Below are 14560 nucleotides of genomic sequence, written 5' to 3' on the forward strand. Positions count from 1 at the left end.
TGGCCCGGGAGTGCAGTGGAGGATAGCCCAGGTCCTTGGGCCCTGCACCCACATGGGAGACCAGGAGAAGCACCTGGCTCCTGGCTTCGGATCAGCGTGGTGTGCCGGCCGCAGCACGCCGGCCGCAGCAGCCATTGAGGGGTGAACCAATGGAAAAGAAAGACCTATCTCTCTGTCTCTCTATCTCTCTCACTGTCCACTCTGCATCTCCAAAAAAAATAAATAAATAACTATACCAGAATGTTATTGCAAGGATCAAATGAAATGCATATTCATTAAAGTTAAAATTATTTACTATTGTACATATGTATACAATAAATGACACTTACTATATACCTTACAAATCAATGAGAAAGCAAAGGAATCTCTTGAAATGATACTAGAACAGATATTTCAGAAAAAAGTTTACTGTTATATATTTATGTTTTATAAATTCTACAGAATATGCCAAACAAGATAGAGCATTAAATACAAATACTACAACCATAAAATATATAGGAAAAATATGAGTGATTATTTTTCTGATCTTATGATAAGGAGAGCTTGAACATGCAACATTAATGAGATATTTCTACAAAGAACAGACAAAAATAAATTTTCATTTTTCTGTGGGAAATTTTAACCTGTGCCATGTGAAAGAAAACTCACTATAAATAAGAATAAAGGAAAAAAATACTTTCAGCAAGAGGTATGAAGATATGGAATTGATAATTTTACTATATAAACAGCTCTTTAAAATCAATACAAAATGTTAATAATCCAACTGAAAAACTTCAAAAGATCAGAATAACTTACAAATTTCAAAATTAAACAAAGGAGCACTTGTTTAAACTAGTAAACACTCCAGTTACGACGCCTGCATCCCATATTAGAGCTCTCGCATTTGATTCCCTTCTCCCATTATTGAGTTTCTTGACAATACAGAATTAAATAGTTGGGTCCCTGTCACCCAAGGAGACTTGAAGTGAGTTCCTGGCTCCTAGCTTCAGCCAGGCCCAGTTCCGCCCTTTGCAGGCATTTGAACGGGCAGAAGGAAGCTCTCTCTTATTTCCGAGTCTCTGCCTCTTAAACAAAGGAAAATAAAGAAAGAGTTAAATACAAATTGTTGGCGATGATGACAAAGTGTTTAGTTTCATCAATTCTGGAATCTTGTCAATTCTGGGATTTAAATACCCCAACATTTAAATTTTGGTATATTTAAAGCCAAAACACCCATAAAGGGAAATACAAAAATAAAAATATTTTGTGCACTGTTCAAGAACTGCCTAAAACTAACTCAAATAGGAGAATCATTATGCACTTTCCATTTAACCCCCATGTGTTTAGCCATACTTCAACTTTTCAAATAACATGTCAGAACTCATTGGTGACTCACTCTTTTTGTGCCACTCCACGTGCTTTCTTTCCTGACGGGACACACGTGACCCTGACACCACTGATGGTTTCCAGACCATAAATCTCAATCCAAATGAGTATGAGCTGAGTGGATGCCGAAGTGATCACTCAGGAAGCATGAAATCTGCTTCTGGGTCTTGACTTTCTTGTCCTGAGCTGTGAGGCAAGTTGTGGGTGAGGCACAGCAGGTTTTTCACATGGGAGTCAAGTCGGTCGGTCTTGTTCTCAGAGAGGCCCAGGATCCCTGCATCTCACTTCAGCCTCCTTGGACTCAGAAGACAAGACCAGGAACTGGCATCTTCAACAGGCAACTCAGTGAATGCTTAAATACTTTAAAGTTTGAAAAACCACTGTAATGGCAAACCTCTAAGTCCCTTCTCACTCCAAAATCAAGTATTTTGAAGGAAAAAATATGCATGCTGTACAGCACTTCTGCTGTGTACACTTGAGAGTGACCACCCACCCCAACTCTCAAATTTAAGTTCTCAAATTCTTGTTATATTTTAGGTAATATCTCTTTAGGTTTATTCTCTCAATCCCATGCATCAGATTACACTCATCGAAGCTGTCGGTCTTCAAAAGGCACATAAATTCAATCTGGAGTATTTATGATTCAGACATTTAATCACACCATAAAGTTAATGGAATCCAATTTGAATGTAGACACCTCAACAGCTACATTGCATTGAATTCACAACATTCATAACATGTGGGTTTCAAAATGAATCACCAGCCTAATGGAAACTTCAGAGTAGAAAGCTTCCCTCTCATTGGTCACTGTCCAGATCTTCGGCTGCCAGGAAAAGGACCAGAGCTGTCAACACAACATTGTAGCCCAGGCAACCAGCCACACCGCTGGGAACTTTTCAACACTCAAAAAAATGAAAGTTATTACAGAAAATTTCAGATGCTCTCTCAGTTGTTTGGATAGCCCATGGTTTATAACAGTAATGGTGTCTAGAGGTCAAACTCTGCCTGTCAATTTACAGCCTCCCACCATTAACAGCCCAGAAGTGAGTTGCTCTTTGGGTATTCCCAACTTAACCTGATTGTCATAAAGTGTATTCTTCCAGGGGTGTAAGGTCTCTGGGGTAAGATAAAGTAGATACTATGTTGCCAAGATCCCAACAACCCATTCTTTACACAGCAGGAAATAAAAATACCTTTGGCCCTCCAAACATCCAGATGTGGTCTCAGTGTTGTTTGGCACCCAGTGGGTGAAGACATCTGGATGACTGATTCTGAGCTTTCTATCCAGATGTTCACCATAGTGGCAACTCAACCCTCAACCAAAGCTGAGTGGGGTTTACAGTCAGGACAGAGCTACCTGTGAGAGCTTGTTTCACCAGAAATGTCTTTGCACATTAGCTCTTCCACTTTGGATAAGATGGCTTTGCTAGAAATAACCTCAGGATCTGCAGACAGCTTAGTCCAGCTCTCTCAACCATGCTTTCTGCTTTTCAAACATTCATAGTCATTGTTAAGCTAAACAGCAAGTAAACCATATCCTGTCTGAATTTTTTTCTTACAGAGAGATGCTAGAATCCACTCATTCTTAAAAAGTTATTTACCTGATAGGAATCATGCATATAAAAGAAGGACATAGGGCTCTCAACATGTCTTGGGTAGTGTTTGATTCTAATGTGCTGCACTGCGAATTTAATCCACTGAAATGGTTTCATGCAAACGCTCTTCTCAAATTCCTTTTGTACAGAATCTCAATGCATAATGTATATAGTCTGAAAATGGATAAAACTACATTTGGAGACTGTTGGAGTTGTTTTTTGTGTTTTTTTAAAATAAGCAAAAAATGAGCAGGTTTTTTGTTGTTGCCTTTTTTAACCCTCCTTGCTCCCAAACGATCACACATGGATTGGGTCTTCTCAAAGCTGTCTTCCACACAACATTTCTTGTCTTTTTCTTTTCCCGACAAAAAACCTTGAAATATGATAAGGTTTAATTAGAAATGTGAATGGTGAGTTAAAAACATTTCTCTTAGATTTCCCCGCTAAAGCAAACAAATAGAATGGCAAGAACCTTATGATTCATTTTTGGAAGATAATTCAGCAAATGCATGGAATCTTACTGAATAAAATGCTTCCTGGCCCTCCATGATGATAACTACCCTGAAGACTGTAGCCATAGAGAGAACAGCAGCCTATGTGTTGGGGAGCAGGCGTGGGAAGTGCTTAGAGCCACAAGTCTCCCAGTGCTCAACTGAGGTCAAAAGGGTAAAGGGGGATATGACCAAAGGGAACTGCCAAAGCCTCCAAAGGAATCAGAGAGACTTGGCCACAGTCTTATGCTCATGTCTCTGTGGGTCAATGCGTTTGCTATGCTCTGTTTCGTCGTCTGTTTATTTTTACATATCATTTGAATACTAGAAATTGTCATGGAAAGAGAATCAAACTAGAATAAGATGATTTGGACTCAAGCCCTAGGTCTGACCCTCCACAGTTAAGTGACCTTGTCAAGTTACCAGAACCATTGTCCCTGAAGATACCTCTCTGCATCCTGGGCTTCTGGGAGGGAGAAACGAGAACCCTAAGAAAGGGCTTTGTCATGTCTTAAACTTTATCTGCCCTGCTGTATTCTCTGCTTTGAGCAAGCTGTTTTCTCCTATGAAAATGGTGGCATCCTTAGCTCTTCCACACTCGTCTTCCTCCGTGTTTCCCAAAGCCACAGGTGAAGTGAACAAGTTGTCCTAAGAGAAGAAACCTCCAGCTGCCATGCAGCAGACTACCTCCAGTGGGCTCCATTCACGTGGCTTCAGGTAAGTATGCCCCTCACCACTTCTCACAGTCTCCTTCTGATCCTGTCACCTAGACCCTCCTCGCTCTTGACCTTGTTGTGAGCAGTCTTTTGTTTCCATTGGTCTGAGCCCTGTAGCTTTGTAGGTAGTTCCAGTTATCTGGTTTGGACCTTTTGATGCTCTTCTCCATTATCATTCAAATGACTTACTTAATCATACTCCCATCACCCACTCCAGCTGGTCCCAGCTCCTTACAGCTCATCCCTGTGAATGGGATGCACATAAAGGGAAATTTTTATATGCAGGTGGAGGAGATGCGATGTGCCTCCCAAAATAGACAATGGAAGGGTTTCTGTCAATACTGCGGACACATTTTCTCTTTTGAAGATACAGACTTGAAACAATTGGACAATTTGTAATTCTACAGGGCAGGTGCCTTGGGAGAGGATGATAAAGAGTAGTTTCCCTGACTCCTCTCAACCTCCCAACCTTAAGTGATCCCACACACCAGCATATGTAAAAATGCGAAGAAGCAAGATCCCGCTCATGCCACCCCTGTAGACACTGGGTCAGTGCATGGAGTATTCAATGGGAAAGATTCATTCAGATTCAGATTTAAGCCCTATAATTTCACAGTAACATAGACATTGTAAAACATTTCTTAATTCATATAATGTAGTGGGAGCAAGGACTGTCTTGTTCACTGGAGGATTTCTGGAACCCAGCATAGTGCCTGGCACATAGTGTTTTTTAAAATATGTTTTGTCAGAATAAAAACATAGAAGAAAAAAATAACATGTGAATGATTTCTTATCTGATGCTGATAGAGAGTACAGTTAATGATTTAGAGAACAAGTATCCAGCAGTACAACTTGCTAATACCTCTTAAAACGTGTTGATGCTCATAAATCCAAAATAAACGACCTGTAAAATCACTTAAGAAGAAATAATACGCATTTAATCAGGCTTCCAGAGGCAAGTCTGAAGAAAAAGCAGAGAATTTCAAGAAGAATTATTAAATCCCCTCCAATTCAATCACTGGCTGATCACCGACAAGCCACGTGTCCTTCTGCCCACAGGGCTGTCAATTTAGACATTGTGGTGCAGCCTTTCGTTATGAGACTCCTGAATTACAGCCACTTCCTGGAGCCACAGGAAAAGGTTTTGGGTCAGCTGAAAAGGGCAAGTCCTCTCCCTGGTCTCCCCAGCTCACTCTTCCATATTCCACAGAGAGGTCTTAAATAAAGGGGGAGACATTGAACACATCACCGACAAACCAAAGACAGCATCTTTAAAGTCTTACATGTGTCCAACCTTAGCTGCATGTCAGCAGGGCACTTCCTCCAGCAAATGAAATGCAAAACACTCTGAAATGCCAGTCTGTGCCTGAGCTTTATAATCCTGTGGAAGTTTCTAGAATTTAACAGTGTTTGGTACCTCCCATGCCAAGCTGGATTTTTACCTTTAGTCTGCTATTAAGAGTTACTTTACCTTTCCTGGAGTTTGATTAAGGTCCTGAGGGTGGTTGTAAAATAGATCCGTGTTTTTGTTTCAAACTCAATTAGCAGAAGTTGGAATTTCTCTCTTCAACAAAGTTAAATAAATTGTTAATGAGAAATTTACCTTCACTTGATTCGCTGGCTGCCTTATTAGCTTGGAGTCAACACTATTAAAGGAAAAGATGTTTATTAAGGCTTAAAGTGTTTTCTGGATTGAATGTTAAAAAGATGATGTGAGGATAGCAACACTGACTCTGCTTCCAAGACCCAGAGGACCTTCCGTGATTCATCAAAAACGTGTGATGTTGAGGCTTCATTCGGGTCTCCTCACCAGGGAAATGGCGACTTACCTGGGAGCTAAAAGTGCTGCACATTCCTGGGTAGCATCAAATGCTTCTCCTTTCACCATCTCATGTCATGAGAGCATTTTCTAAGCCAAATGGACAGTAGCCTGAAGAAAGTAGGTGGGTGACTCTGAACAGGACACGGCGGGACCTCTGTAAAAAAGGTAACTACAATACACTCACCATAAAGGCTGGGGGCATGGGGGATAAGGCTGTTTATTCAAGTATATGCACTTGTAGATCTGAAAACCAATTGCCTTCCAGCATCCCTAATCTTAATAACCAAGGACAACTTTAGGCAGAGTGATGAGGTCAGCCCCCTCTCCATTTGTTTCTTTCTCAAAAACGTTCTCTTGGCACAGCCAGCTGGGAGCCCCTGTCTGGGAATCTGCGGACTGGTCCACTCAGGCCTCACATTTCCTACACAGCCCTCCAGAGGCTGCAAAGCTGAAAGACTCACATCCCAGAAACCCCTGCAGCTTAAGTCCCATGTGAAACCTAGTGTCGGCAAAGTAGACATTGACTGCACCATGAGGTTTAAAAAGGAGAAGCAAACATGAAGCGGAGTCTGCACTCCACTGCTTCTGCTAGCCAGCACATTGTGAGATGTGTGGAAGCTATAACAGAGGCCCTAGGTCCAGACGCTAGCATTGTGTCTATTGAAAAGCAAGTGGAAGACATCTATTTTGTTGGTTCAGGGTAAGAAAGACATGGTAAGGTGCATGATCCAGGGATGCAGACGTGACCTTCTTATTCATCCACACCATCATTGCAGAGGCAGTAGCTGCTTCACTGGGCCAGTCCCAAGGTGTTGTTCAGAGGTGGACTCTTGGAAGTTCTGCTCAAAATCTACTCATCCAGACGTGCTTGTGGTTTTTGTAAGCTCCTTATATCTTGTGTGAAGTCCATTACTGTTAAAAATTCTAATGGTGATTATCCTACCATTAATAGCCTAACATGATGGTGCAGATGTTTTTTTTTTCCCTAAACAGGGAGGTAAAGATGTTTTTAAACCTTAAGGAAGTTGTTGTTGTTGTCAGTGATGATGTTGCTGCTAGTGTTTATAAGTATAGTAAGTAAGTAAGAAGTATAGCTAAAACTAACTTCTAAGTCTCACTGGACTGACATCCTTAACTCTCCTCCTTCATCCAAGCATCTACACAGCATGACCATCACCCAGTTCCTTGTCTCGCACTTCAGACCTATTCCAATGGAGCTCTCTGAAACCAGAAGGACCATCTCAAAAAGACTAGAGCAGCAATATAAGGTGATGAACAAGGGCTCCAGCATTTTCCTTCAGGTCAGTATGCACTAGCAGAGAAAAGACAAATAAGCAAGCAGGGGATGAAGGTGATGGGATAGACAGAGAGGATTGACAAGGCATCTGCATATCTACAGATGTCCATTGAGGCTGCACCTCAGACACTTGTAGAGGAGCAGGTTTCATCCTGGCTACTAGAAGCTCACAGTACAGGGGAACAAGAGGAATTGCCATTTCTTTCTTTTAAAAAAAAAAGATTTATTTACTTTTTATTTATTTATTTATTTTGAAAGGGCTACAGAGAGAGAGGAAGAAAAGAGAGATCCTCCACACACTGCTTTACTCCTCAAATGCCTACAACAGCCAAGACAAGGCCAACACAAAACCAGGAGCCAAGAACTGCATTTGGGTCTCCCACTTGGGTCAGGAACTCAAGTACTTAAGCCATTTGCTGCTGCTTTTCAGATGCACTAGCAGAAAGCTGGATCAGAAGTAGCATAGCCAAACTAGCTTTCTGATATGGGATGCAGGCACCCCAAACCACAGCTTAACCCACAATGCCATAACAGTCTCCACAGAATTGCCATTTCTTAATCATTTTCTATGTACAGGACTTTATTAATTTTATTCACTCAACAAACATTTTGTTTTCATTTTCAATGTGCATGAATAAGCTAGGCTTCCTAACTCCTTATAAAGGAAGCCAAATGTGACAACAGGACTCACACAAAATGTTCTCCACTATGACTTCTTTCCCGGAAGAAAAACCATTCCAACTGAGTGCTGGGGGGTTGAGCATGAGAGCCCAGTGGAAGGAACAGTGTGAACAAAGGCCCTGAGTTGGAAGGAGCTTATGCCATTGAGGAACATATTGCTACCCCCACGTTAGATATGAATCAACTGACATCTAGAAAGACTAGATAACTTGCTAAGGCAGTGTTGAAGGTAGAGCAGTGTGAACCCAGAGATGGTGTTCTTGCTTATAATCCAGCCTCTCCAGGAGTGGAAACAGAGATCTATGGCAGTCTTTATAAACAACCAACAGAACCCACTGTCATCCCCTTCAGGGCCACCACTTGTTCTGAAGGAGCTGGGGACATATTTACATTTGTTCACTCTTCTGAGCTCTAAACTCAATTAAATTAAAATCCTACTATTTAAGAAGCAAAAGACCTGGGTGCTTTTCGAGAATGAAGCTGTTCTCCCTTTCTCAAGGCCTTTCATACCATTATGGTGCAGTCCCAAGCTATCAATGATCGTGGAAAAAATGGGGCTTTGCGGTAGAGGAAAGAAGCTATTCAAACTGCTCCTGATTTCTACAAAAGAGAGATCTTTTGATCTTTGAAACAGCCAAAAGGGCAGTTTGATCTTCCTCAAACTCATTTATTTTAGATTCTTGCAAATTTCTTTTCTGTAGGTTTACTTCCTTAGAAAACTCTATATTCAATTGAACAGTGACTTTTATACATTGAAATGCAATATTGAATAGCTGAAGTCTAATAAATGCCATCCCAGCTATATAGGATATTTTAAAAATCATAAAAGAGCCGATTGAGCCCGATCCAGGCAAAGATGACAAAGCGAATTCAATGCTTCTTTTGAAAATGAGTCATGGTCAGAAATACTCACTTTGACCGAAAGCATTTCTTTGAATGCCAGAGGTAAATTTGCTCACTTTCATTTTCTGCCTGGGTTTCAAATCGGCCCTGCAGAACTGAACAAAATCAACTCCAAGAGGCCCTGGCAGCTGTTCCAGATGTAAATGTGAACAGGATAGTGAGTTGAGCCTACTCCCTTCAATTTATAATTTTCAAATTATGCAGATTATATTCAAATATGGATTGATCAGACTTTGTATATTTTTTCAAGGAGGAGTAAATCATTGCTGTTCTCGGTTACATTAACATTCCCCAGTACTACCCTTTATTTTACTTAGAAAAAGGATGTTTCATTGTCATGAGCCTCCAAATTACTGGCAAGAGGAGAATCTGACATATGTTCCCAGTCGTGGGGGGCGCAGGGGAGGATGGGCACAACAGACTCAATCGATTAGCCAAAAAGAACAGCCTTTGATGTCAGGGAAACTTTCCAAATTTCATTTAAGACTCAAACAATATGTGGGAAATCAAAGTTCTCAATCAGAACTCTGTCCCACTCCTCTGGGTGCAGCCATGGAGGAACTTTTGTTTTAACTATTTGTAGCTGATTACTCAGTTTGAGAATGTGTTCCTCTTTTGGCCTTTTCAGCAGGTGGCAGACCCTTGGAGAAGGTGGATAACTTCATTCCCCATTTGTTTCTCGTCACATGTAATTTTTTCCCTCTTGGGTATATGTTTCAGGAAAACACAGATTAGCATTGCAAAAAGGAGGTTGTTTTGCAGCTACCTTTTCCTTGGTGTGACCTTCTAAGAAGACTTGATTTTATAAAGTGTTGCAGGAACACACTACCTTTTGCATACTCCCTGTCTCAGCTAAAGGCTGGATTGGAATTGGGAAAGGGACTGGGGTCGGATGAGCATGATACCCGTGGAGGAGGAATGGTCCTCACTTGGAAGCAGGTAGTATATGAAAAGGAAGAAGCAGAAAAGCATGTAAGATTTGGATCTTACTCCCAGACACAGCCAGTTCAAAAAGAGGAACCTAACATGGTGTCAGTTGGAATCTAGATAAATTTAATTTTCCATGGTTCTTTGAATATCCCAAGGAGAAATATCAAATTTTGGGCACTGCCTAAGAGCCTGAATCACTTTGGTATTTAAAGGCAGATATTTTTCCATAAACAAAAATATGAGATGGTTCCAGAAAGGTCTTCCTTAGCCCAGGCATGTTCTGCACTGGTAAGAACACATCAAGGATACCATGTCACCCAGAGTCTGGACAACACATTTCTGTTCATCTGAACACTGTCAGTTATTTATGATCTTTCTAATACAGATGATTACTAGTTGTAGTTTCTACAATCAAAGGTGGTCAAAATGATGTTTTCCCAGCAGTGAACACTCTAGAAATATTTACTCCAAGAAAGAAAGACTTGGAAAAGATTGGACAGCACTCAAGTTCTGCCAGTTGAAAATGGATAGGATGTGACATCTTCGCTCTAGAGGACAGAAAAATAGAATCCATGGGAGTTCCAGGGAATGGGGAAGGCAGACTTCAGTTTGAGGAGGATAATTCACATAATAACAGAAATCTTAAATAATATGTCTTGCCGAAGTCGTGATTTCCCTACCGTGGAAGTCACCGAAGCACCAGCTGGACATCCTCACATGAAAGAGCAGTTGTAATACTGGAATCGGAGGGGGCCTTCCATGTCACACTGCCCAAGTGTTCACAAAGTGTAAGGAACCAGGACAGCTCCCTTTTGGGCTTGCTGCTCTACTCACAAGCATACACTTTTGGTATCAGCGTTCCAGGAATATTCGTTAGGAATTAGGGACAAAGTTGTCTCCAGTATCTTGAAACCTTTTTATTAAGGTTGTCATTTTCCATCCTGAAGCCATCAAAGACAACACCAACATAAGAAAGCCTCTCGTATAGCTCAAAAGAGATTGATTGGTAATTAAAGACCCTAAAAAGAACTCTATGTAAAGTATTCCAAGTAACTCAAGGATGCAACTCTGAGAGCTTGGATACCTGAATATACATGGGTATGCCCTGTCTATAGGGCATCCCTGTCTATAGGGACATTAACTGTCCAATAAGCATTTGGGTGAAGGGGCGATTTTTTCCTTAGAAGCAACAGAAGCTTCTTTTCCTTCCCTCCAAGAATATTTTAAAACAAATGTTATCAAAAACCAGTACCTGGATTTCTAGATACAGATCTATTGTTTATAGGTTTCTTATATTTCAAGGCCTAGGACAAAAGGGAATATATTCTGAGAAAAATGTCAGGTATGCAAGAGGTAAGGTTATGGAACACACGGTAATACAAACCAACGGCAAAACAGCACCACACTCATCTCAGCAGAGGCACGTGCTCTGCATCCTTTCTGGTGTGGGTTTGCCTATTACCACTGTGACAAGATTGCTTTTGTCACTCAGTTAGCACCTCTTGTCTTCTCTTATTCACTTTGCTGTTTTCCAGTTGTAATTTTATCAGGGGATTGAGTCAAGCTGTAGACTTCTTATGGAATAGCAACCTCCAGATTCTCATCTAATGGTAGTTCAGGCAAAGTTGTCAATGTCAAGAATAAAAATATTTTAACTGGAAAAGGAGTCCAACCAAATGGAAATAGAAAATGGCAGAGAGAATGCCCACCAAATTGATGAGAAGAAAGTATGAGACAGGATGTTCAACATTAGGAGAAAAATGGAGGAACCTGGCTTCAAATCAGTAGGACCCACTCTCCTAACAGCATTTCCCCTACGCTGCTGCCATCCTCTGCAAGATAGACCGTCTGCCAACTGTCTGGAAGGGTGTGTCGCCAAGCAGAATGGGCCAATCAGCACAGCTGTTTGTTGTATTCATTAATTCTGGAATAAAGTTAAGAAAAATCCTCCAATGCAGAAGTCAATCTAACATGAGTGACTGCAACCAAAATATCCAAAGATCTTCTAGGGAAATGAGAAAGAAAGCAGCAATGAAATCCTAAAGCAAAGAAAATATGATTTTTTATTATTTATAAATGAAGTAGGTTACAGTTTGGGGGGAACATTCACTGATAATATATCAAAAGTTTGACTTTTGCCCCCTCAAACATCCCCAAACTTCCTATCAGGAAAATGCTATCAAAACAAGTCAGCAAAAATACATTCTTACTTCAATTTCTATTTTGGTACAAGATATAGCTTTCAAATGTCAGTTTCATCTAGTTTGGCCGTTCCAAGAACGTGCATAGTTAAACATCAGTGAACTATAGTGTTTGGAAGATGCTGCTTAATTGAATGTTCAGGTTAACTGGGAACTAGGCAGCGAACTTTCTTTTATTTCTGGGTGGAATCAATATAAGATACTGATGGAATGAAGGTAAGGTTGTCCTAGTGCCCCAGAAACCTAGGTAACTCCTAGGGGAGTCATATACACAAGAAATTCTGATGAAGCAAAGTAAGTACTATCTCATCATCGGCTGTGCTTGTGTCCTAAGCCCTTAGGTAGAGCTTTCTGATAGGGTGAGCCAGAGTTCAGGACTCCTGGATTCTCTCACAGTCCATTCACTTAACTCCAAATCTTACTGTTAAGAGCATCATAGAACACATGAGCAAAGGAAAAAACATTCACAATGAGAAGAGAGGGCAAAATAACCACACTAAGGAGCAGTTAAGCTGCTGCTTGGGACACTTCTATCCCATATAAAAGTCCCTAGGTTCAAGTTCCAAATCCACTCTGGATCCCAGCTTCCTAGTAATACACACCCTGAGATGGCTCAAGTATTTGGGTCTCTGCCACCCATGTGGGCTACTTGGATTGAGTTCTTGGCCCCTGGGTTTGGCATTGCCCGGCCTTGGCTATTGCAGGAATTTGGGAAGTGAGAAACTAAATCAGTCTCTGTCTCTGTCTCTCTCTCCCTCTCTAATTTACAGATAAACTTTTTTAAAGCATAAACTCAGTATACCACACTGAAGTGAGGGCTAAACTTTGTCTATGTCAACCACAAGAAGTAGATTTTAACTCTTACATATGGATGCAGTTCACAGCAAGGATGCGTCTCACTTCACAGACAATTTTATGCCTTTTGTTAATTGAAATCTTTATATCTACAGACATTTGCATGTCACTTCTCCTTGTTTTTACTAGGTTCAGGGCATGTAACGTTACCTCCATCCTCATAAACAAGGAATTCCAGTACAGTTGGGTATGCAATAGCCCAGAACATGATGCTTACTGCAGGGAAATGTAAAGAGAAGACAGTTCAGTCTGTCTTTCAAATAATAAAAATAAATTATCCAAAAAATCTCCTAAAAACCCTTCAAAATTCTGAGAAGCCAAGCAAAATTAGTTTAATTCTAAAGTAAGAGTACATTTTATAATTAGCATATTGCCCTTTGTTTAAATTATAGTAGTCGCACACATTTTTTATGTGACATATTCTTGTATAATTGGGTATGAAACATATTCCATTTAAACATATCATTTTACATTTTTGCAAGTTTATAGTAATTAGATCCTAATCTCTAACCTCAGATTTTATGGTTTATATCTTGGATTTGGTGACAATAGAAGGTCATCTCCAAAATATTTGATGCACCTAAGAGACCAGCATCCACCAGCCTTAACAAGCAAATAGACTGCAACTCCTTTTGATCCTCTAAAGCCCTCAGGAGGCAGAAAGTCATCTTCAAAAAGAGTCTGAAGGGCTTACCTGCCCATATGTAGGCACGTAGCTCCGTCAGGTTCAGTTCAGAGGCTCTGACTTTCCAGGCTAAGGAGTTTTCTTCATGTATTACTCAGAAATCATGGGCCACCTTCTCCAACCCTAATGCATTCACCCTCCCTACAATGTACCCCAAGAGACCAACAGGCAGGGGTCAGGAGTGAGGGCGGGGACAAATTGGTATAAAACCATCAACATGCACAAGAGAAGAATCTTAAATGTATATTTGGCTCAAATATGACCTGGAACATATTTAGGGAGCCTGAACATGACAATGGACTTGGGGGAAAAAGTCAAACACATTCTTACTAATGCTGTTCATGATCAACCATACAAAACAAATAACATGGGTAAAAAATGTCACATATGAAGAAGCACAAGCATAAGGCAAAGCCATAAAGGAACAAAAAGCATTAATTTCAGGAATGAAAATGCACAGTATTTTGTTTCACACTGAATTAGTCAGACTACAAGTTGTTACTGACTGACAGAAATGCAATTAAAAAGGAAATCTGTCAGTTCATAAATTTGGAAATTCAAGGGGTGTCATGATTCAGGTACTGCTGAACTCAAGGACTCAAATGGTGTCTTTATCATACATTCACTCTGTCATTATCAGTTAGCTCTGGCTGCTCCTGGCTTCATTGCTGACTTCATTGATGACTGCACAAGTTCCCAAAGAATCAGAGCTCCAGGCTTGTTTCTCTTGCATGCAATTTTCAAAGGAAAAAAAAGTCTCTCTCCCAAGACTTGGAGCAAAAGTCACAGGGTTCCTGTTACCTGTCCAGCTTGGGTTAATACTCACTCTGAGGTGTTTCACCCAGGGGATGAAATCACATAACAATGAAGTTTCATTAAGTGTTCATTATATGACAGGCACCCTGATAAACCAGCTGATGTGTATTTAAGAGTGATACCAGAGTACACAGAAAGAAATTCTAGCCCTGATTTGGGGGACCATGGACTACTTTCAGAGAAAGTGGAATCAAAGCTGAGGT

The 14560-nt window shown here is 40.6% G+C and overlaps 1 long non-coding RNA gene across 1 annotated transcript in view; it reads right to left on the reverse strand.

Annotated features, from left to right (window-relative positions):
* Nucleotides 1-372: 372 nt before the first annotated feature.
* Nucleotides 373-14560, reverse strand: part of LOC138845500 (uncharacterized) — a 35007-nt gene continuing 20819 nt past the window's right edge. Inside the window, exons 2-3 of the long non-coding RNA XR_011382780.1 lie at nt 5997-6143; nt 373-3333 (exon numbers count right to left, since the gene is read on the reverse strand). This is a non-coding gene — a long non-coding RNA (uncharacterized lncRNA). The remainder of the gene's footprint in view (nt 3334-5996; nt 6144-14560) is intronic.

This window comes from Oryctolagus cuniculus, chromosome 15 (genome assembly GCF_964237555.1).
Source record: "Oryctolagus cuniculus chromosome 15, mOryCun1.1, whole genome shotgun sequence".
In the NCBI taxonomy this organism is placed as follows: Eukaryota; Metazoa; Chordata; class Mammalia; order Lagomorpha; family Leporidae; genus Oryctolagus; species Oryctolagus cuniculus.